Source organism: Gymnoscopelus braueri (genome assembly GCF_963280865.1).
Source record: "Gymnoscopelus braueri genome assembly, chromosome: 13".
NCBI lineage: Eukaryota > Metazoa > Chordata > Actinopteri > Myctophiformes > Myctophidae > Gymnoscopelus > Gymnoscopelus braueri.
Window position 1 is genome coordinate 32,944,731 of NC_137615.1, and position 23,063 is coordinate 32,967,793.

Below are 23,063 nucleotides of genomic sequence, written 5' to 3' on the forward strand. Positions count from 1 at the left end.
ACATTTACACAAAAAAATAAATAAATAGCAGATCTACAAGCTTGAATAGCCAAAGTATAAAATAATGGTTATAGCTAAAAATCTAAAATGACACACAGATGCGTTCCTGGATTGAATGGCTTAAAGAAAGTTCAGAGGAAGGAAAATGAAAAGCAGTAAACTGTGGGAGGCCAGGCTGACAGCTTGCGCCATGGTTCTGCTCTGCCCTGCAAGTCACAGTCACTGATGATTCACTGTCTGGAGCACAGCCACACTGCACAGGTTCATATCACTGTCTGGTGGTAATAATGTCCAAAACTGTTACCTTTCAGGAAATGGAGGAAAAAAAAACCTGTTCCAGTGGAGCCAAAGGTGCTTGTTATGAGTGGTGTAAAGTAACTAAGTACAATTACTCAAGTACTGTACTTGAGTAATTATAGCCGATCTTGAGAGAAAATAGCCGATCTACAAGCTCACAATGCGTCGCATTGTGAGCTTGTAGATCTGCTATTCTCAAAAGATTGTTAAACATTAGAAAATCTGAAATTGGACATTCTGCATAATGAGTACTTTCTACTTTTGGTACTTTAAGTACATTTTGATATCAATACTTTTGTACTTTTACTCAAGTACATAGTAAAACACAGGAGCCGAGATACAGAATATTTCCCAAATACTTTAACCAGGAAGTGAATGGAGCAGAAAATCTTTGGATCGCGTTATCTCCTGGTTCTGTGTGAAAAACGAAAAAACGAGAGATATCGGTCAATGGCAGTGAATGTGTTAATTTACAAAACAAAAAACATGAGAGGTTGAAATGTGTAGTTATGAGGTTTCTGCCACTGCACAGATCCATATACACTTTAGACTTCTGCTATTTCTATCGATTTGTGCATCACCACAGTCTTTAAGGAGTCCAGGAAGGAATGAGCTAAGGCCACGCCACCCCCTCACAGCATCATTTTACTGTGCACTTAACCACTTAAACGGCATATGGGTAACCGGAGTCCCTCAGGGTTCAATACTAGTGTATTTTCTGTTTTCTGTTATTGTGGGGAAAGCTTTAGCTGAAAATAGCCGATCGACAAGCTCACGCACGCACGCACGCACGCACGCACGCACGCACGCACGCACGCACGCACGCACGCACGCACGCACGCACGCACGCACGCACTCACTGCACTCAAGTATATACATTTCGGCCATTTGAAAATAGCAGATCTACAAGCTCACAATGCGTTGCGATGCGACGCATTGTGAGCTTGTAGATCTGCTATTTTCACAAGATTGTTATATATTTTATACATTTGAAAACTTGTGAAACAGGACATTCTGCATAATGAGTACGTTCTACTTTTGGTACTTTAACTACATTTTGATACCAATACTTTTGCACTTTTACTCAAGTAATTTTTTTATTCCGAACTTTTACTTGTAACAGAGTATTTTTACATTGCATTATACTCAAGTAAGAAATGTGAGTACTTTTCCCACCACTGATTCTGTGTCATATTAGTAGTAGGCTACTATGTCTCCAGTATGATGTATCCAAAACATTGTGGCTGTGACACAGCCTGATACAAAATGAATACAAAGTGGCGTGTGCGCCGCATGCACTGTTTTTAGTTCCTGATGGTTTATCTCAGAGCCACTTTCATCCCTGTTTAGGAAACAGAACGCGAGTGTGCTGGGTCCTTTCATGCTATTTCACACAAATGACAGATTGGGTATCGGCACGACCAAAAGTTTCAGTCGTGAGACTTTTCTTTTGCTTTATAAACCCTGCTGTGTGTGTGTGTGTGTGTGTGTGTGTGTGTGTGTGTGTGTGTGTGTGTGTGTGTGTGTGTGTGTGTGTGTGTGTGTGTGTGTGTGTGTGTGTGTGTGTGTGTGTGTGTGTGTGTGTGTGTGTGCGTGCGTGTGTGTTGAATTTATAAGGCCCATTGCTTTTTCTATTCCTCCCTGTCCTCAGATTCACCGGTTCATCAGACCGAATAAGTCGATAGCAGGAATGTTCTGGCTCTCTGTACGGCTGACTGTGCAGTCAATAGCCATTTTGGACACTGGTCTGGGGCTTTATTAAATGGAGAACAGCCACTAAGGAGTGAAAATTATTCTTGGGTTCATTTTGTCTACATTTTTTTAAATAAAAAAAAACTTTGAAATTATGTGGATTTTGAGGATCCAGACAGAAATAGCGTGGCTCCAATGTGGATCTGAGAATTCATGTGACCAGCGGCAGCCTGTGACATCAGTCATTCGTATGATTCCAAATTTGGGCAAGGTTTCAGCCCCCTTGACTTCCATTATCCTGTATTGAAATTGGCTAATGGAGGGCTTGGCGGACCTCAGACGCCATTCTGACTCAGTCATAAACAAACCACGGCCACGTCACTATGACATCATAAACAAACCACCGCCACGTCACCATGACAGCATAACCATAAACAAACCACATCACAAAAGGAACATCAAAGATGCTTACAGGTTTCTGCAAAGAGTCTTTCTCAGAGGCTGTTTGCCGTTACTATATTACATTACATTACAGTCATTTAGCAGATGCTTTTATCCAAAGCGACTTACAATAAGTGCATTCAACATAGGTAGGGAACGAAACTACTAATCACCAGAAGTCTTAAGTGCATTTCCTGCAAAAACAAGCAACCAAGAGTATACCTAGCGCTAAGGTAAAAGTGCAATATATCAGCTACCTACTTTCTTAAACAGATGAGACAAAATAGCAAAATCAAATGAGCACGAGCTAAAACAAATAAGTGTATCGACTAAACAAGATCCAATAAAACAATACAAAAATAAAACATGAGTTCGTACAACTAGTTAAAGATGGAGTGCCATGATATTTTTCAACCCTAAAACCTGATCATAAGGTATTATTATTATGTAAGGATTTTTTTCAACAATTAAAAGTGTACAGTAAGTGTTAAAATGTTGTTTTTATGTAGACACACCCACCAGTTCATTAAGTATACCTGGTTTCACTTAGCACCACCCATCTAATCCAGTCCCTCCGCCTCCTCCTATAAGACCACCCACCTGTCCTAGTCCTTCCCCCTTATCACTAAAGGACTGCCCATGGTTCTGCCCATTTGTTTACAAAATGGCAGGAGGACAAATACAGCCATATATGTTTGAACCTGAATCTGGTTCAGATGAAGATGAGGAGGAAGAAGAAGAACTACTCCATAACCGGAAAGCCTCATCAACCCTTTGCTCAAATCCCAAATGCTCATGTGTGCAACGGATAAATAAAAGGCAAAGGACAACTTTGTTTTTTTACAACCAAGGTTTATATTTTAGCTTGTAATTAAAGTAAATAAAAGATGAGTGTTATTTCTTTTTCATTTACTGCTTTCTATAGTTTTATCAATTTTCGCGATATTTTTTACAGTGGGCATTCTGTCCGGTGGCTAAATATGCCTTTTTTACACAATAAAAAAGGTACGGTGGTCTTTGATGGCCAGATGTGAGTTATTGGGGGCTAGAAGAGCTACTGTAAATAATAATAAAGAAAACGCCGGGTTATTGTGTAAAAAAATACATATTTAGCCACCGGACAGAATGCCTCCGCCCACTGTAAAAAAGATCGCAAAAATTAGAAAGCAGTAAATTAAAACATTTTAACACTCATCTTTTATTTACTTTAATTACAATCTAAAACATAAACCTTGGTTGTAAAAAACTAAAGTTGTCCTTTAAACAGAACCATCAGTTGTCATACATTCTTACAGATGTGCCATGGTGATGTTCAATATCCTGTGATCCAAGTAGAACTTTATCTTACAATGACTATGGTATCCATTACATCAGTGACATTATTTATAGCATCACTGCACACATTTTACTATCATTACAATGCATCTGTATTCCTTCAACCTGACATTCCCATTTAAATGGGCTATGTATTCTTTCCATACATCCCCTTACTAGAAAATGGAAATATAAGCTACAGTATATTACAGTAGGCATATGCATATAAAACGTCTAACTAGATGCTCTCATAATGTATTCAGAGCCATTGCCACCTTGATAATACACTTCTGTTTGCAGAGGCACAGATAATTCGTCTCTTTTTTTATTATATTGACAAACAATCACGCTATGTATCTAATCCAACTGAACCAGCTCTAGCGACCGTAACGTTGGCTGAGACTGTATGACTCGAGTTGGTCCCGCCCGCGTCGGTATGTTCTGCCGATTTAATGTAAATGTTTTACCTTCTGAACATCGTATGAAAAATCTAAAGCTAGGCGCCGTAACCTACATATGTCTGTTGTTCCGACGGCGTGAAACAACGCATCGATGGGCTCAAACAACAGTTTAAAACCTTAGTTTGTTGGCAGCCTGCGTTGAATTAACATGGAGGCTCGTCCCTGATCTAACTCTACGCCATGTTAAACGGCAATGCGCATTCACGACCAGCACTGTCTCTGCACGTTGAATTCAACACTGAGTCGCAGACCGGCACAAAACCCCGGTTTAAAAGGTTGTTTCAACCCATCCATTCATTTCTTCACACCGTCGTAACAACAGACGACTGTAGGTTACCGCGACTACCGTTACATTTTCCATACGATGTTCAGAAGCGATCTTATTGACGCTGAACTAAATCCCACAACTAAACGGTGGGGGAGGTCACAGACACAAGGCTATGTCAAACCGATTCATGCTCCTAAATCATTTTATTGGGGCTGGCGGATGTTTTAATTTACCGGTAACGCTCCTGAGGTGCTGCTTTCTGTGTCTCCAGGATAAATCGTCGGAATATAACCTGGCTTCAGTACTTTCCTGTTTGCAAATCCCATATTGACTTGCACTAAGTGGTGAAGCAGTCATCAACAAAATGGGAACTACACACCCGAAGCCTGGTAGAGGGGGCTGAGGGAATAATCCTGTCTTTATAAATGAAATTAAGCCATTGAACGTTTGTCTGTGTCAATGGGCAAAGTGTGAAACGACTGTTTGATAGCTGTCACACAGCAGTTAGGCACAGAACAACCTGCCATGGTCACACACGTGTGTTTGAGGCAGCTCCGCCCACAAAAGGTTGTAGTATAAATGACAATGATAATGAGGGGAGGTGCGGTGGGTGGGTATGGGCATTGTTACGTCAGTATGTCGCTGTTTTTGGATTGGCACGTTTGACTCTAAAGGTTTCAGCCTCCAGGAAAAAACTCCAAATAGTCAGAGAAGACATGAAACACCATAAAACCACCAGAGGGGGCCTTAATGAAGTTCTATCAACCTCATAGACACATGAAAAACAGAAAAAGTGCAAAAACATGGCACCACCTCTTTAACAACAAGTAGGCCAGGCAAAGAGGAAGGGTAGTGTTTCCTGAAGAGGTGGGTTTTCAGCCTGCGGCGAAAGATGGGCAGTGACTCTGCTGTCCTGACATCAGTGGGAAGTTCATTCCACCACTGTGGGGCCAGAACAGAAAAAAGTCGAACAGTATATCAGTCGTTCTCAAACTTTTTCATGTCAAGGACCCCAAAATGTATATGGCCACGGACCCCCATCTCAAAATATGTTGTTCCAGGGACCCCCAGAAGCAAAGATTTGAGTTACAAATGTTTGCTTTAAAAAATATATATATTCAAAGATTTGCACACATTTTCACTTTTTAATTTCCCAGATTTGCAAAAATTCTAGTATATTGCTCCTTGGCTTTCTGTGCCTCAGAAGATCCATGCCCAGTGACACGCCATGCCTGCCCTGCCAGACTGCAGTGCTTTGGTTTTTTTTGCCAAAACAAACTATTCAACTCATTCAGAATGTGTGTTCACACAACAATGTTCTGCTGCTTAGACCTTAGTGGAAATTCTTATTTTGGATTCGGGTCAACAATGTGAAAGACAGATTGTCTTTCTGAGTTCTGCTTTTGGGTCCAAAACACAACTACTCTTAATAACTGAGTCAAAAGTGACATCTGGTGGAAATGCATGCATGGGTATTGGCACATGTAGTGCTCTAAACATGTATTTGACGGCTCCATTGCTGATATTAATTTCTGATACAATAAACAAGATTTGTACATCCAAATTAATTCCTACGTTGGCTGTGTTTGCGTTGTAGCCTATACGAAAGAAATAAACAATATTGTTTATAGCCATAGCTTAGTGGTAGAGAGGCTGTCTGGTAATCAGAAGGTCAGCAGTTAGCCTCCCAGGGTCTGGGGATAATTTGTATGTTCAATTTGAACCAAACATATAAAAAAAACAGACCCCCCCAGGCCTACCAGTATGTGTCACTGCCACTGGTGCAAGATGGGTGAAGCTGAAACTGAATTTCTCCCGCAGGATTAATAAAGATCTACCTTACTGTATATGTAATGCATTTATGCATGTATTAATGCATGTATATAAAAAATGCATTTTACTTTGGTTTTGTTTACATTGTAAATGCAAATCCTCCTGGCTCTCTAAAAGTCACACAGATAAACAAGTTTTCTGTGTGAGAACATTATATCTTCTAGAAAACAAAACAAAACAAAACAAAAAAAGTTATTTGAGTGTTAGGCATCAGGCCCCTTCCTATACATATGTCCTTTGGGATACGTAAGACCAGTGTAGTGAATGAAAAGAAAGAGAGAATGACTGTGTTTTCCCTTTCAATGTGAAATTCTCTGTTTGCAGGTTTTAAAGTGAATTCTATACCACAGTGTAATTCCAAGACCATTGTGGCGTTGCAAATATGTCATATGAAATGGCGAAAAATAATAATACTAATTACTCTGTTTGGTTCTGTCACATACGATCTTTTAATAACATTGATTACATTTGGCAGATCCGAGAGAGAGAGAGAGAGATAGAGATAGAGATAGAGATAGAGATAGAGATAGAGATAGAGATATATTACATTTATCATAAAAGATACATAATTTGTTGCTGTCCGGCAGAAACCAGCTAACTCCATTTTTCCGCTTTTGCATTTTTTCCATAATTGCTATTGAACACCCTTTACGTCAGTGTATTGATAAAAAAATATTGAACCAATGAAAAGTATTAAAAAGCGCTTTTGACAAAACCAGCTAACTCCATTGGATCCTCAAACTTTCTGCTAAACCAGCTAAAGTCCACCAAAGGGGGGTGGAGTTAGCTGGTTTTGCTGACTCCAGGCGCCACCTCCTTTTGACCTCCAACCTCATTGTGAGCTTGGAGGTCCAGTCTTTTTGTTTTGTTTTTGTAATTTCCTGAAAAATTAACATTTTGGAGTTAGCTGGTTTCTGCCGGACAGCAGAGATATATAGTTTGAAAGACTTCTAAACTGTACCTTTGATTTGTATACAGTGTGTGGTATTTATTTATTTTGTTTATTATTTTGGTGTCAGCATGTTGGCACTGGAAAAACTGTGTTCTTTAAATTGTGTCTGAATGAAGCATAGCGTTAGTTCATGCAGGACACGGAAGTCGTGCACGCCAAAGCTGTAACCAGCGGTCAGTCAGCTGATGTGAACATCAGTTTCCTATTCACAGCTCAGTGGTCATTACGTCACACACTCATTATCCAATCACAGCTCACGCATGAGCAAAGAGGATCCTTTAAATACGGCTTCTATTCTCTAGGTCTTTCTTGGTTGCTGAACCAATGCATTTTGCTAGCTCCTCCTCCACCCCAGCCTCCACCTTTTGATTAGAGTCTGGCTTAGGCTCAAATACTTGTGGTTATCATGTATATCTGCTTGTTTAGAGTCTTGCATATAGGCTCAAATACTTGTGTATCATGTATATCTGCTAATTCTAACTAATATGTCAATGTACTGCTATTGTTGACATTGTATCCCTATGGGGATTTGCTTAAGCATTCTCTGAATATATGCTTAGCAGGCTGCTTCGACAAAATTCAGTGAATATTCTCCCAAGAGCGGAGCTTTAACGCCAAGCTTAACTGTATTCCATTTGTGGCATTAAATGGTTCTTTATCTACTAAGACGAGAGTGTTTCTGATTGAAATAATCCCGTAAGGGATAGGCTGTGAAAGGCAGCCAGACACGAAAATAAATGTATTAATTTGTCATGTAATATAGACGTCTTTTAAGTAAGACTATCCTACAAAAATGGAAATTACTCTTACTGAGCTCAGGACCCAATCAATACAATCTCAGAAAACCTTCATGATATTACCTCAATAAAAGTTAACCTCTGAAAATGCTAGATTTGCCGCGATGTGAGCTGATAGATTGGTTTAACCAAATCGGTAGGCCTAAGCGGCAGGCTGCCTAATCGAAGCGATTCGAAAGTAATGACACACAGGCATAGTAAGGACAGGCTTGGGTTTCATTCTTGTTTTTTCCTGCTGGTAGTTCACCACAGTCAACGTTAGCATGTCCATGCAAAGCTATTTTCCTGGAACTGGACACACACACACACACACACACACACACACACACACACACACACACACACACACACACACACACACACACACACACACACACACACACACACACACACACACACACACACACACACACACACACACACACACACACACTTTATTGAGCGCTGAAACAGTTGCTTGTTCCATACTTGTGTTATTGTAGTGAGTGAGTGAGTAGTAGGATAGATAATTACAATTTAGGCACTTAGCACACACTCTTAATCCAGAGCGAAGGTCCGCAAGGTAAACACAAGGTAATACATCAAATGCATAGAGACCTCAGTGGCGGACTTAACTGTAGGCAAGGTTAGGTAACTGCCTGGGGCCTCAAGAGTTAGGGGACCTCATGAAAGAAAATAAAGTTACAGGTATGGTGTGTGCCTACTTTTAGATTTTTAAAGGATCCCATTTTAGTAAAGCCTGATAGAAGTATCAAACTCCCAAAATGCACCAGAATACTGGAAATGACATCTATTCTGTTAAAAAAAATCTGTGGAGGGGGGGCAGTGACACTGAGCCGCAGCCAGGGGCCTCATACTACCTTTCGCCTGGGTCCTCCAGATTGTGAAGGCCCCCTGGGCCTTTGCTATTCACCTGTTTCTTGGCTGTGTGTTTTCCACTTCCTGTCGGATTTCATTGGATTTCATTGGATCAAAAGACAGGAAGTGGAACACAGTGAAAAGCCTAGGAAACAGGTGGATAGGAGTGTGTGTGTGTGTGTGTGTGTGTGTGTGTGTGTGTGTGTGTGTGTGTGTGTGTGTGGGTGTGTGTCAGTACATTTCCATTGCAGTGCTGACTTGGAGGGTGGAGTTGGAGATGATTGGTGGAAGGGGAGACACCTGGCCATTGTCTCCTCAGACACTATAAAATACCTGCTCTAATGATATTCTTTCTCTTCAGTCCTCCTGAAGCCGCTGGAGCGGTCACACCGAAGAGCACCGTCTGCTTATGTTGCTTTAATTATGCTCAGTTGAATTAAGTTAATAATGTTCAGTTGAATCCAGTTGCTTTATCTTTTGATCATTTAAAATCATTTATCAATAAAAAGCACTTATTTTTGGCGTACCTCTGTGTCGTTTTCCCATGACCTATATGTCTGCCAGTGGCGCCCCATGCTCTGTAATCATCAGTCAAAACATTATAATATCAAAAAGTAAATAATATGTTGTACATTGAAACTTTACAAACAATATAGGATGCTAGGTCAACAAATGAACCTGGCCTAAATAACATGCTACTGTATCTAAATTATATTTTAACCTTTGCATAAGACTCCGTGGTCGTCAAGGCTAGTTAGTTAGTTAGTTATTTACCTGTGATTTGAGTAGTCAGGTAGTTGACAGATTCTCTCTCTGAATCGTTTGGAGTAGCTGCTTCCACATGAAGGTCTACACTTGGACCATTGTGACCAATTATCTAACCATGTACCGGAGACTGCAGACACACAGATACAGCTATTAATAACATTACTTATATCAACCACATGAGCTCTATTCTGGGCATGTCATAATAGGTGAACAGATTCTGTGAAAATAGGAGAACATTTGGCGAAAATAGCTAATCCACAAGCTCGCAATGTGATGTTGATGTTGTGAGCCTGTGGCTCAGCTATTTTCTGCCAAGAGATTTTGTTGTAGAGGGAAAAAAAGGGATGGGGCCTAGCATTCTTAATCTTGAAAAAAGCAGATCTACAAGCTTGCAACGTGACACATTGCTATTTTTGGCAATGCTATTTATCTAGGTTCAGGGTTCAAGACCTGTTGCATAGCTGTACAGCCCGTACATTGTAGACAATGACATACTTGTACTTGGAGCTTACTCAACATTGTGGTGCGTGCGTGTGCGTGTGTGTGTGCGCGTGTGCGTGTGCGTCTTACTGTAACAATCTTGTATATTGATACACAATCGGACTTCAAACAGGTCCTGATTACGACAGCTGCGTCCATCCTCTGCTTTGTGAAGGCATCGACGCATTCGATGCTGATGTCCTGTAGTTGGTCTATTGCACCTGAAGCTGTTTGATGAGATGATTCTGTTATAAAAAGGCCTGCAGTTTGACCACTCTGCCCAGTCCGACAACACAGGATCAGAGAGAGCACGATCATCTGGACAGACAGACAGACAGACAGACAGACAGACAGACAGACAGACAGAACATAGTGTTTAGTGTTCATTATAATCCTGTGGGTTATACCAGTGACATTTACCCTTCATGTGGACTATGCGGTCGACACGCGCTGACAATCTGCACCTTAATCCCATGTCCAACGCGTTGATTTGTATTATTCTTGCAACTGTTACTTTTCAGGATTGAAATTCAAAAATAGCAAAAATAACAGATCTACAAGCTCAAAACGCGCCGCGAGCTTGTAGATCTGATATTTTTGTGTGACACTGACAGAATGGGGCATTCATTTTGGAAGAAAAATAAAAAGTTAAACTATGGAGATAAGAGGTTTCGATATCATGTAAACCTGTATATCTGCTGCTGCTATGCTTATGCACCTTATGTCTTATCTTAGGTATTTACAGTACCGCACCGGATAGATATACTACTGCATGTGTAAATAGATAAATTGTTGTTTTTATTGATCTCTCTCTCTCTTCCCCTTACCCCCTCTTCTTCTTCCCTTTCTCTTTCATGGAAATAACAAAAACGATGGAGCTGTTATAGCACCACCATAAGAACAATTGTGACTCTGAACCCATACACAGAGTGTGATAATATTAATGCATGCATTTTAAATGTGTGTATTGATTTGAAATCATCTATTCTGTCCCTGGAAAAGAAAATGAATATAGAAGGAAATTCAAACTTGGCTTCTTAACCGCTCACTGCTTAGCCATCTTATTGACTACGATAAAATCAGTAATATTTTAATGAATGTGGAGAAAACACAAACAAACAACAATTTAGATCTTTAAACAAGAAAGAATGACATACTGTAGATGTCATGGTGGACAGAGAGGTGGCAGTGGCTGGATATTTGTAGGATGCGGGTTTGTGAGGGTGTGTGATTTCTGCTATGTAGGTGATTGATGTGTTTGGCATTGGTAGTTATAACATAGTATATTATGCATATGTTATATATTATATATACATTTATTATATTGTCGCTGTATAGCAGGAACCAGCTAACTCCATTTTCAGCGCTATTGAACACCCTTTACGTCTGTGTAAAAAAAAGGGACTAATGAATGAACTAATGAAAAGTGTGAAAACGCGCCTCTGACAAAAACTCCCTAATTCCTCAAACGGTTTGTCAAAACCACGCAACTCCCCCCCCTCTCCTCTCCTGCTGCTGTTGCACAGCACAGCGCAGAGCGCACTGTGAGCAAAGTGAGCGAACACAGACAGAGGAGGAGCAGCACATAAACAAACTAAACGGCAGGGTTTTTCTCCCCGTAGTCTGTTAAAACTATGCAGTGTACCTTTTTATCTTTATCAAACTTAGCACTGACGCTAATGTTATGAAAACAAGTAATTCTATTTCTAAAATCTATGAAGTATTTAATGAGGAGAGCAATGTGACAAGAAATGAGTTCAGAGCATTTATCTCGCTAGTTCTACGCAAACTCCAACTCTTGACATCTATTGGTAAATAGACGTGTGAACTACTTCGAAACTTCCATATGCTGTGATTAGCACCACTTCAATAGCACAGGAAGGCATCACCTTGAAGCACCATTATTACCTGAAAAGCCATTTGAACAGCTATTATAGTTTACTATGTATAGGCGATATATTTTGGCAGTGGTGGAAAAAGTACTCAAAGTCGTTACTTAAGTTAAGTACCAATATTGCAATATAGAAATACTCTGTTACAAGTTTAAATCCATACAACTTAGCAGTACACATTTTTGGAAGTGTCCGTTTGCCGTGAAAGGCTTAAGAAGAAATGCCACCCTTTTCACATTGGCCTATTATAGCGCCACCAGGAGGCCACAATAACCTACCTGACCTGGTGGAGACCTGTGCTCCGAGGAGCACTTTTTCTAGTTATTAATAGTATTACTAGTGGTGGTGGTGGTAGTAGAAAATAGCAGATCTACAAGCTATCAACAAATAACTCATGCCAAATATCAACAACGTTTTAGAAACAGGGACAAAGGCCAACCACCAGTCTTTACAAGTACCTTCACAGAAAAACAAGGGCAATGTCGCTTATAATTAGAGGACATGGCAACACTGAGCGTGATGACAGCTCTATATCAAAGAAATCTGTCATTTACTCCTAAATGTATTCAAATATGCTGTATTGGACCCGAAATGTACTGTAATTGAGTGGGGGGGGGGGGTATTATATGTATTTATCCCCTCGTTTGTAATGGAAATGTATGCTGTTAGGGACTGTTCGTTATTTAGTTACCAGGGGGGTATTTCTTATTTTCTGGAGGAGAATGCAATAAACCATATTTTTTTATATGGACACCAACAGGAGTAGAACATAAAATTAATGCTGATCTTTTCTGACGTTTATCATAGGCAAATGTAGCGCCCTATTTCACGTCGGGGTCCATTTGGTTCCATTATGTGTCCTCTTGAGGTTACAAAAACAGCATAAACGAAAGAAAGATTAATCTGCAACACAGTTTTATACAATAGCCTATGTACTGGGGGTCCCTGCATGCTTGATCTCTCTCTCAGCTAAGGGGTCCTTGACCTGAAAAACATTGAAGACCCTGGACCTGGACTGTATTATTATACTATATACATTTAATCCTGTATGCTATTTTTTTATGTATTATGTTTTAAAAACATAGCAGACCTACAAGCTCACAATGCGTCGCATCCACGACGCGTTGTCAGCTTGTAGGTCTGCTATTTTAAGCGCGCGACACCGTCGTGCTGCGAAGAATAAAGTAAGCTCTATAGCCCCTCAGCTCTCAGCAGCAGAGATTTAGCTGCATCAACAGTGAAAAGATGTGAAGCAGACTGTGTTTTAAACGCAAGCAGTACACCCAGAAACGTTAGTGTGCGTGTGTGTGTGTGTGTGTGTGTGTGTGTGTGTGTGTGTGTGTGTGTGTGTGTGTGTGTGTGTGTGTGTGTGTGTGTGTGTGTGTGTGGATAGCTGTGGATCATTATCACTCAGCCGGCTACAGTGACACAGCGGACACTCGAACAGGGTTTTTATAAATAAAAGCTGGTGGTTTTCTAACTCTTGCCTTTGTAACCCGTGGGGCTATCTCTGTACTAGTGGGTGCTTCATAGATAGTCAGAAGTCTGCACGTATACGTTCACTCGCTGCGCAGCCTGCTACGGAGATGAATGTCAGACCGCAGTGGTTACACGCTCGCCCCAAAACACAGTCGCCCCGGGGCAAATCCGGCGGTATTCACCTGGTATTTCTAAACGTAACCCCAGGAAATTATGCCTAAACTAAACCTAACCTTATTCCTAAACGTTACCTCACGGTGCCAAAACCTAACCTTATACCTAAACCTCAGTAAAACTATATTTCTAACCTTATCCTCATTCCTCAGTAAAACAAATATAAAACAAAGAATACAAGATCCGCTTGTCTGCGAAAGAAATGGGGGTGACGTGTTTTGGGGCGACTCACAGTGCGGCCAGAAGACTGAACATAATGGAGCTGGAGGTCCAACCCGGGTCCTACGACACACTTTATGGCCTTCTCCTTGTGTTGTGTGTTGTATTTTGTTCATTACTGTTGAATTCAGTGTTGATGAACAGGGGGGATGTTCATGAAAATACGGAACAAATTGCTCTCTGCTGCGAGAGAGGAGCACAGTTAACCTGCTAGTGTTACACAGCTGACTGGCAATAATGTGCACATTTGTGTTGAAAACGCATCATATCTGATCACTCTGATCTAATCCAAGGAAGTTGGAGCAACTCTCTAAAATTGTGAATTTTAGTTTGGCTGGTCAATTTGAGATAACAACAGCAGCAAAGGCTAGTAGTAGACCTATATTTGAGATGTATGATGATCAGTTATTATTCCAGTCCTCTATCCAAGATGTGTTACAACGTTGATGGCCAGTGTTACTTCTCCACTTGAGTCTGCCTGTGTGTGTGTGTGTGTGTGTGTGTGTGTGTGTGTGTGTGTGTGTGTGTGTGTGTGTGTGTGTGTGTGTGTGTGTGTGTGTGTGTGTGTGTGTGTGTGTGTGTGTGTGTGTGTGTGTGTGTGTGAGAGAGTGAGAGTGAGAGTGAGTGTGGAGGGGGAGGGGTGGGGATTTAGACGCTGCAGCCTTGGGAGACTCGCTGTCTCTGCCGCAAATGGGGCTGTGACGTTGAGTTGTGGGCGTTCACTCCCATTCATTAATATAGGGGGGCGGGGCTAAAGGCGCATACTTGGGATTCTTTCAGAACTAAATCTAATCCAAAAAAAATAAAGCCATTAGCAGGAAATGTTTATGTACAATATAGCTGGGAATAAAAAAATATATACTGTTATTGACACATCTTTAAAAACATCTCTATTCTGGGCAGGTCATAATAGGTGAAAATAGACAAACATTTTGGCAATAGCTGATGCTATTTATTATTATTATTATTATTATTACCCTTATTATTATTATTATTATTATTACAAGTAAGACGCGCGAACGCGGGAAGCGAACGCAAACAAATTTAAATAAATATGAAAAAAAATATTTAAAAAAAAGTAAGCAATAAAGAAATATATAAAAAATAGAAAAAAATTCTGCGTTAAAAGGAGCATCTTAGAAAAATAGAAATGCACAAAAAAAAAACTTTTAATGTTTTGGAACAATTCAACAAAGTGTTTGAAGTGCCTGTTTCACCCACTTCCGGGGGGCGGAGCCAAAATCCGAGCCCGAAGTATTTGTTCGTAGACCCCCACTTAGGGGGGGGTAGAAAAAGTTTCGGAGCGATTCGGGCACTTTTCATTTAACATGGGGTTTCAATGGGGAGTTTTTAGGAGCCTTCTCCGGGGCGTGGCTTCCGGGGGAAGGGGCGGGCTTAAACGCAACCTTGACAGGTGTGTTCAGTTTTCAAAGACCTTTCATTTGATGTATGGTATGTCTAATTTGGACATTTACTTATCTCAGAGGAGCTGCACACAGGCAGTGCACACAGAGATACAGACGGAGACACAACCCAGGCAGAGTTACATAGTAAGCTCCACTTGGTCGGAGGCGCGGCTTCGCCGCGCCTCCTTCCGCGTTCGCAATTATTATTATTATTATTATTATTATTATTGTACTGACCACCACGGCCCTGCAGGTAGGCATATTCGTAGCCTAGATACATCGAGTGGATGTAGCGTCCATTTGTGTGGGTTGGCAGGAAGGGAACCATGTGGAGCTCAAAGTTGTGGCCAATAGGAGCGTAGGCCAATGGGTAATTTAACAGACGTTTTCGATGCTTCATCCACTGATTGAAAAGACTGGAGGAGAAATATATATATATATATATATATATATATATATATATATATATATATATATATATATATATATATATATATATATATATATATATATATATATATATATATATATATATATATATATATATACATATATATATATATATAAGAGAGAGAGAGAGAGAGAGAGAGAGAGAGAGAGAGAGAGAGAGAGAGAGAGAGAGAGAGAGAGAGAGAGAGAGAGAGAGAGAGAGAGAGAGAGAGAGAGATACATTTAAATCATAATGTCACGAGTAACAAAGCTACTAATCAAAAGCTAATGAAGGAGACTAAAACTTTGCACAGGACTAGTATATTACCTGGGCACTTCTGGTAATGTGTAATCAATCACTGTGATTATATTCCTGTGCGAATTGGCCATGTCCGTGAATTAATTAATTTACGGACAATTAATTAATAATTCCAGGGCAAAATATGTACCAAATTTTGGAAAACACTGATAATAGTAGTCCCATGCCAATCGACATCTCAGTAATTTGGGGTAGAAGTTTGGTTTACCAAGGGTTTTGTTTTCTCTGCGCCTTCTTTTTCTGCATTTTTCCCCATAGATAATTATGGAGGCTGCATTGTAAATTATGAATGAATGTTTTGACAGCATTTTGGGTAATAATTTAGCTCATCTCGCTACACACCATGGACAATATGGACAGTAAATGACGATACTGTAAATGTAAATCTGGATGATAGCTCAATCAGAATAGAAATGAATATGGACTGTGTGAATTGAATGTCAGTAAACGTCTTTGTCACACCCAACAGGTCCATTTTCATACTCTCAAAGTTGAATTAACACTAGAATGTGAGTAGCACTGCATGGTGCATGCATGAATCTTTGCATGCTTTATGTATGCCATACAGTACAGTATATCTCTGCTATCGGGCAGAAACCAGCTATGTCCAAAATATTAAGGAAAAGAAGAAAACTATGTTTTTTTTTAGAACAACACAATACTCTGCCTCATCAAGATTGGTGTCTTTATACATTGTCAGATACTTGAAAGTGACCTTATATCATCACTTAACCCAAATAGCCTACAGCTCAAGTGGAGTGTTTTGACCATTAATGTGGAGATAGGGTTTTTTTTCCGTCTGACTTCGTCATTCTAATCAATGGTGGAAAAAACAGCCACAAGTTGGAGTTAGGTGGTTTGACTGACAGTTTTGAGGATCCAATGGAGTTAGGCGGTTTAGTCAGAAGCCATTTTCAATACTTTTCATTGGTTCAATATTTGTAAAACCCACACACAGACATAAATGGTGTTCAATAGCACTGATTTATACAAATAAAACATTTAGAAAAAAAAGTAAAACAAATTGAGATAGCTGGTCTCTGCCCGACAGCGACGATATGCAAATATACACAAGATTTAATGTTTGTGTGGTTACACATGTAGTAGGTGCATCCAGTACTGTATGCATGTTGCCCTTTTATATGCAAATATGTGTGTTTTACTGCACCTATCTACGAAGCTGTGGTGCAGATAGAATATGGGGTCGTTGGCAGCGGCTGGGACATGGGACATGGTGCCATCCATGTACATATGCACAGCGTTGTGCATTCTGGTTCGTTTGGCCACCAAGCCTGTCTCTGGATCAGTGAAACCTGCAGAGTGCATAGTAGAGTTAAAAGAGAGAGAGAGAGAGAGAGAGAGAGAGAGAGAGAGAGAGGAATATGACAGAAGAGAGAGAGATGATAAGAAAGGAGTTGTGTAGTTGGGTATACAGTATAGGTACAGCTTTGCAGTGCGACCAGAGTGATTAGAAATACCAAATATCTCAATTAAACTTATCAAAGTTTGTCATTATCACTTTTATTATAGCTCAGTTATTCCAACTTGTAATGGCGCAGCAGTACCAGCCTGATGGGTTTGAATGCTAAACCAAACGTAGCGGCTACCTTACCCTCCAGCATGTTCCTGAAGCTCTTCTCAGCGCTGCGGTTGTAGGGTCTCTTCTCATATGCATTGAACCTCATCAAACTTTTCACTTCAGCCTCTGTTGGCAGTGTTGTGTAGTTGTCATTGTTGCCTGGGTTACGCAACAGCGGCCCCTCTCTTGTTCCGTTGCACAACTTCTGTTGTTTGTGATATTCCAATCCCTGGGTGCAGATTGCCTACAGACACGCATGCGCGCGCGCGCACACACACACACACACACACACACACACACACACACACACACACACACACACACACACACACACACACACACACACACACACACACAATTGAGTACGTGAGGACTCCATTTGAAACAAGCCAATGCGGCTTCAATCCTATTTAGTTGATCTTGTATTGTGAACTGTACTTCCATGTTCCTTTTCTCTGCAAACTTCTAAACAAAGTATTCAATCTATCAATCAAACACAGAGAGCTTAGGAGGTCATACAGCAGATAAAGCAGAGCACTACAGGATACAGAGCTGTTAACTACTCTAGAAACTGTCAGGAGGAGTGTTGAGAGGAAATGAGGGAATAAAAGCAAATCCAGTGAATTATGTTTGGTATTCAAAAATACAGATCTACAGATCTACAAGCTCACAGCGCATCACTTTGTGCCGTGCTGCGAGCTTGTACATCTGCTATTTTTGAGTGTTTGAAAATGTTTTAATAATATCGTTTTTTTAACACAAATGTTCTCTTCTGGGGGTCCCTGGCACAACATTTTCAGATGGGGGTCCGCTGACAAATACATCAACTGGGGGGCCTTTGGACAAAAACAAATGAGAGCCACTGCTCTAACTGGTAAACGTTTAGAAATAAGGTCAAATGAAAGCTTACTTCATGCTTCGAAGTAGGTTACGAAAAAGAAATGCTACACTATTGCTATTTTCTTACCTTCCATTTGGAGAATGGAGAACCAGGACTGATGAGGTTGGGGTCGGTGGGGTGCTGTCCGCCCATCAGATCATCGGTACACACATCACATTCTTTCTTGCCTCTCCAGTCCCAGTAGGGGATGGCGAAGTCAGGATCGTTGGTCATCTTCTGGATCTCATTCTCAAATTGCAGCAGATAGATACGGTGCCAGACTGGGAAGGCTGTAGCCCCGTGGGCAAAGTTAATATCTGTGAATGGTTTTTTTTTTACCACCGAGGAAGGTGGGGTGTGTCACGTAGTAATGGATCCAGGCAAACAGGTCAAGTGTGGTGACGTTGGAAAACTTGGGGTTCTCGCCATTCGGACCCATGGCATCCCTTGTTGCTGTGGCGATGACATAGTCAGGGTTGACAGTGTTTTTCGCCTGGTCAAAGTACTCGACTAACTTCCTTTTCTCAGTGAGTGTCAGGTTCAGAACGTTCCGTCGCACTCTGTCCCGGTACACGGAACAGTCATGGCCCGAGTAGCCAAAAATGCACTCACCACAGTCGAAGCCACTGTAGTTCTCATCACAGCTGCAAGTCCTGTTGAAGAATTCAAGTGGCCAATTCTCTCTGTCATCTTTGAAAAGGAAAGGATACGCACCCCCATGGGGCTCATCTGGCCACCTCTCATCGCTGCATTTGCCACGGCCTGATTTAACGCCACAGACCGAGCCGTCCTTCCCCAATGGGCAGCACTCTTTGGTCCGCAGCCCCTCTGAGTTGGCACACGGCCGGGGGAACATGCATACGCAGGACCCTACTAACAGCAGCAGGCTTACGGACACACACAGCCTCCTCATGATGGACCAGTTAAAAGTCACTCAGTGCTTTCCCCCTTCAGCCTCAGTGATAAAACAAAGTCACCAGCATGCACCTACACACAGCTAACAATGACCTGAATCAGGAGCTAATGAACCCAGTTTCTATCTAACTTCCTTATATACAGATTTTGTTCCTCCCAAGGGGCCGTCTTACGCCTACAGATTTCGTCACGCAAATCGGTACACATTATCTCTATAGTCATGTGATATGTCCAATTTTTCTATTGGCATCTAAAGTTTGCAGGAATGGTTTGCTTTGAACAAAATGCAGAGTGCGATTGCCATCAAAGGCAGAGGAAGAAATGCCACCCTTTTCACATTGGCCTATTACAGCGCCACCAAGAGGCCGATTCTTGCAAAACATTTTTTTTAAAATATTAATCCTAACACATTTTGTCGAACATCACGCAAATTGGTACATATTATGTCTATAGTCATGTGATCAAAACAGATCTGTACGATTTTTTATAGTCTATCCTGATTGGCAAACAAGCCACTTCACATTAATAACAACACAATTGACAGTTACTCAAACACTAAACTATATTCTACAGTATACTCCCACAAATCAACATGTGTCTGTGCAATAACTTCATCAACATTAATCCCTCGACTTCTACAGATTCCACTCACCTCTAATGACCACAATAACCTACCTGACCTGGCGGAGCCCTATGCTCAGAGGAGCACTTTTTCTAGTTATTACTATTACTATTTCAACTTTCTATTTTATTATATTTTATTGTTATCCACACTGTTGAGGGAGTTTTAAGTACACAAGTGTCACTGCCTACACAGTATAATGCTGCTAAGCTGTATTTGTGTCAATAAACACCTTGAACCTTGAACACTGAAATGGTGCTGTAGAGTTTGTAGACTGGATGTCAGTGTCCTGACTTGAACCCCATGGAAAATCTCTGGTGGGATTTTTTATTTGTATTTATTTATATGTTTATTTGACATAGACAATACAAAAAACAATGTATTAAGTTATAAAAACATGAAACCGTTGCATTGTTTGTGGGGTTTCTAGCCGAGGCTAATTTGCAACCCCTGTCCCTAGGCCTTTCTATACAAATATCTACCTAGATAAAAAATAATCCAATTACAAAAAGCACATGCATGAAGCTCTAATCTAAACAAGTACAAAAGCAATAACATTCCCAAACTGGAAAAAGTGCTCCTCGGAGCACAGGTCTCCGCCAGGTCAGGTACGTTATTGTGGGCCAGCAATGTTCGGGTGGAATAATCAGGATGGAATATGAAAAATCGGATGGAACCATCTTGATCACTTGACTATAGAAATAATGTGTACCGATTTGCATGATGTTTAGACAACATTTTTAGGAGTAATCTAAAAAAGAAAAGTGTTGCAAAAAGCGGCCTCTAGGGAGTGTGCATGCAAAGTTTCACGCAGATCGGTGCAGTTATTGGTAAAAACGCAAATTGGCCTGTTATAGTGCCACCATGAGGCTGATTTGAACATTTTCAAGTGGCATGTCTTCCTCGGCCTAGTGGGAATATATACATGTATATACATAAATTGCATGCTGCGTTCATGATTTGAGGCGTTTTGTTCAAAACAAACCAATCCTGCAAACTTTGGAAGCCAATCTTAGCAAACTTTAGATGTCAATCTTAGCCAATCAGGATGGAATATCAAACAGATCCGTCTTGATCACATGACTATAGAGATCATGCGTACAGATTTGTGTGAAATTTGGATCAAATCTGAAGGAGTAATATCCAAAAATGTGTTTTACATAAGTCGGCCTCCTGGTGGCACTATAAAAGGCAGATGTGAAAAATGCAGGGCAAAGGTTTTTCCTTGGCCTCTAGGGAGTGCACATACAAAGTTTTACACAGATCGGTGCAGTTTAGGTAAAAACACAAATCGGCCTGTTATAACGCCACCATGAGGCTGATTTGAACATTTTCAAGTGGCATTTCTTCCCCGGCCTAGTGAAAATGTGCGTGAAAAAAATCACGGCAATTGCATGCTGTGTTCATGACTTGGGGTATTGTGTTCAAAATGGAGCACTCCTGCAAACTTTGGATGCCATTCTTAGCATGGCCCTGATTTTCCATCATTATTGACACTTGATTCTGACACTGACTGACATTGTCATTGTTTACAGAACTTGCTGCAAGCATCTATCCCACAGTGATTGTGTCAATAATGACGATACAATTACACCATCTTGTTTAATATTGATGAAGTAACAAAGGTCTTGCAATCCAGACAAACTGCCAGAACACAAAAGTTAATATTTGCACAAACTGATAATTTCATTGCGTGGGAGATGGCTTTCTGGACCCAGTCCTGAGTTCTGTCAACACAGAGCTTGGCACCATTCTTCATTGTGAACCTAGAACACACATAGATATCGAAATTAATTCCATCATTAAGATGTTTGATTTGACATTGTATTCATAGTCACTAAGCAGTCAAATGGTACAATGTGTTGACACTCTTTCGCAACTTAATCCATTAAAACCGGAAAAGCATACAGTATGTGTCATTTTAGATTTTAGCTATACATACAGCAACATACGTTTTTTTCAGAAAACTCTTAGGATTTAGAACCCTGGAATTAGAACAGTGGTTCTCAAAAAGTTTTTGAAAAATCGTGAAAGTGTTTGAACATTTTTGAATTATTTATAATTTAGACTTTTTTTTTTAAACACAAATCTTCTCTTCTGGGGGTCCCTGGCACAAAACATTTTCAGATGGGGGTCACATTTTCAGATATATATAATTTTGGGGGTCCTCCTTGGCACTAAAAAGTTTGATAACTACTGATTTGTAGAATCGGCCTCAGGTCTTAATGAGTTTATGTCTAACCCTCTGCACCTTATGTCTGACGTCATGTAGGCCTACATATTGCATGCTGATTTTTGCTATGTGTAATACAGCTCCCTGACATGTTTTTATTTACTGATTTATTCCCCTCCTTGCACTCCCTGCCCCTCCCTCCCTTTCATTTTTCTTTCTCTTTCTGAAAACAACAAAAACGGGAAGAAAAAAAATCACCCACTTCTTTACATCTGTAAGGGTACGGTCGGTCACACTGAACTTTAATTCTGCCTATGCAGCGGATTCGGCCAATGCTTTTCAACAACAAAGAAGTAGAGTCTGATTCTGATTCTGAAATGGTCAATCAGTGAGTAATGGAGCAAGTCATTCATTCAGTAAGTGTAATGAAACAATCTCAGTAGAGGTATTTTACATCTTGTTCCATCATTCCTCACTGGGTCACAAGACACAAACAGTTTTATTTATCATGATGGATATATCATTTTAGTATTGATTAGCTGTCTCTTGAAGCATGTTAACAGTTAACAAAACGCAGGGATCAACATTATAAATGGTCTGCTGACCCGTAAGTACAATTTAAATCCTCCAGACCAACAGAACACAACCATGACCACAATAACCTACCTGACCTGGCGGAGACCTATGCTCAGAGGAGCACTTTTTCTAGTTATTACTATTACTATTTCAACTTTCTATTTTATTATATTTTATTGTTATCCACACTGTTGAGGGAGTTTTAAGTACACAAGTGTCACTGCCTACACAGTATAAGC

At 40.5% G+C, this 23,063-nt stretch overlaps 1 protein-coding gene and 1 pseudogene across 2 annotated transcripts in view; one reads left to right on the forward strand and one right to left on the reverse strand.

The window, feature by feature from the left end:
- The window catches only part of LOC308098607 (tyrosinase-like), a 39,822-nt pseudogene extending 20,371 nt beyond the window's left edge, over window positions 1–19,451 (reverse strand). The window contains exons 1-3 of the transcript in view: window positions 18,626–19,451; window positions 17,692–17,887; window positions 17,248–17,392 (exon numbers count right to left, since the gene is read on the reverse strand). The product of the transcript in view is annotated as a tyrosinase-like (transcript). The remainder of the gene's footprint in view (window positions 1–17,247; window positions 17,393–17,691; window positions 17,888–18,625) is intronic.
- LOC308098483 (ras-related protein Rab-26-like) overlaps window positions 1–23,063 on the forward strand; it is a gene marked incomplete at both ends in the record, with an annotated part of 128,279 nt that overhangs the window by 39,335 nt on the left and 65,881 nt on the right. The window lies entirely within an intron of this gene.